General features: G+C 38.2%; 1 pseudogene; it reads right to left on the bottom strand.

Moving 5' to 3' along the window:
• Window positions 1–27: 27 nt before the first annotated feature.
• LOC138007708 (uncharacterized) lies at window positions 28–1,292 on the bottom strand (annotated as a pseudogene).
• Between the last annotated feature and the right edge of the window lie 1,208 nt (window positions 1,293–2,500).

Below are 2,500 nucleotides of genomic sequence, written 5' to 3'. Positions count from 1 at the left end.
GAGTCCTCGATCTTGGTACTCCTCTCTTCATAGCTCCAGACTTTCACAGTTCGCAATAACAGCAACTATGATTTCCCTTGTAAAACCTTGTATTCCTTTAATGGGCCTTAGGATGTCAATAGTGGCATAGTCTCTTTCTTGTTGAAACCAGGGCATCCAGTCTTCAAGCAAAAAATTCAGCATGTCCTTGTTGTACTGTGAGAGGGTTTGCTCAGAAAGGCCTCTTCCATCTGCGGCTTTGTGCCAGTTTCGAACAGTTTCAATGAATTTTGCCTTGGTAGCATTACCATTTCTTTGCATGAATTCTAGCACACCTCTCGAGAAGATCTCTTCACAATGTGGCACCGACTGTTTCTGCTTGCCAGTCAATGCCTCATAGGTTAGACCAGTGGCTGGATTGTGAAGGGCATCTCTGAAGTAACACAGATTTACCCCATGAATCAATCCTGAACGAAGTCACTCCGTGATACGTTTTAAGACATGATTATGATCCTCCCTTTCATGTAAGAATTCACCTGTCAAATTGCACAATTCAGGTTGGTAGAGATGTTTGCTGAAGTCTACACCACAATCTTGCTTCAGCTGCTTAATTTTGTGGCGAAACAGGTAAATTGCCATCAAGGATTTAAGGCAGTCCTTTGTATCATCTTCCCTTCCTGTAAATAAACATAGTACATGTACAAAATCAGTATAACTAAGAAATGTATGTTTCCAAACCATCCTAACAAAACTACATATGTACATGGGTGGATAGTAATAATCAAAACTTTGCAAAATAAACATCAAAATACACGTTTTTCTGTGATAACACCGGAAATGGCAATTTCAAAAGTCCAGCAATATTTTGTGTCTAGAGGACAATATTATTGTTTACAACAAACAACCTTTTAGGTACAGTGCTGAACTCCTTACTTTTTTGGACCAATAATTATTAGTACAATGTACGGTTAAGCGGGGGCTGTCAGTGGCCATGTGTTTTCTCATAAGCACTGATTTTTGAATTATTTTCAACTCTCTTTTAGTTAATTATATTTGCAGTACTCATCAGTTTCTTGATCAAATATATAGTACAAAGTCACCTAAAAAGAAGGTAACATGACTCATACCACTATTATATTGAGAAGGAAATGTCAATTGCAAAAATAATTACTAGATATAATTATTGTTGTGAAATATTATACATTTTCGAAATGTTCATCTGGAACCCGAGGGCTTGGATCATAATTAGAAAGCTTTCTTTTCATAATGCGGATGGCAGCATGAAATGGAACATAATTCCCTCCAGTATTCATGTAGTCATACAGCCACACAATGTCCTCCTGTGGAATTGCTGCATGTGGTAGCTTTGCTTGAACAGTTGCAAGGTTGCTCTCATTGCCTAAGAAGAAAAATATACCAATAAAGACTCTATTCAAAGTTCAGAAAAATGTAAAGCACTATGCAATGCAGCTACTTGGAATGTCTCAAAACAGCAATCAGCAAGAATAGTCAGTTGGACACAGACTCATTCCAAATGAATATACCTCTGCAAAAGACTTCTGTCCTGAGTGGCTCTTGAACATACAGCATGTACATGTATGTATACTTATAACTAAAATGGCAGCAACAGATTTTGCACATTTATTTGGTAATCATATAAACATGTGCGAAATACTGTCTTATGGTGTTCACATTGATTGTGTCGTGCCTCTGCTTTTGAATCCATAATCAACTGAATAATGGAGATTGGCCTACTGGAGCCCATGGTGCGGATATAATTGAATTCGCCATCTGTAACGAATCCTGTAAAACCAAAAAAACGTTTCTAAATACTAAGTACTTTGCTTGGATAAAATATAAAATTCTCAGAACTCCCGCCCCCCCCCCCCCCCCCCCCCCCCACCCAAAAAAAAAAAAATAATAATAATAATGCATGGTCTCCAGTTGGTAAAATAAACTGTCAGATTGAAAAAGGTTTTACTATCTTTGCAACATTGAAGAAAAGTAGACATTCTAACAGAGAGAAGCAGCAACAAGTCTTTAAGGGGAAAAGGACTGAAGTCAGAAATGTGCCTAGACGCTGCCTGTTACCCAGGGTTAGGAAATTGTCCATCCACCAATAATTATTTATCATTAACTGTAAATCAACAAGATCCCCTAAAAAATGGCCGTCCACAGGATAGCTCCATGGCCACCAGGCTAAAACCGTGCCAAGACATTTCTCTTGAATTGTACAAAGCAGTTTTACTCTGCAAGATCTAATTATATGCACTTAAAATTATGTTACATGTATTTATACGTGAAACGACTTGTCTTCACACACGTTGTATGCCACAACATGTTAACACTGTATGGTACTGTGTTTACCTATTTACAGTACAGTTACTTACCAACCACAACCATTCCAAGATGAGCCATGGTGCTTTTAAGCTCATCACGCAGTTCTCTTAATCTGCAATCAGTTACACTATGGTATGGGAGGAATCTCACAGGAACTGCATATGGTTTCAGATCTCGCTTC

This window comes from Montipora foliosa, chromosome 6 (genome assembly GCF_036669935.1).
Source record: "Montipora foliosa isolate CH-2021 chromosome 6, ASM3666993v2, whole genome shotgun sequence".
Taxonomy (NCBI): domain Eukaryota; kingdom Metazoa; phylum Cnidaria; class Anthozoa; order Scleractinia; family Acroporidae; genus Montipora; species Montipora foliosa.
Note: the sequence above shows the minus strand (reverse complement) of the source record. Positions and strands in the feature narration are given on the sequence as shown.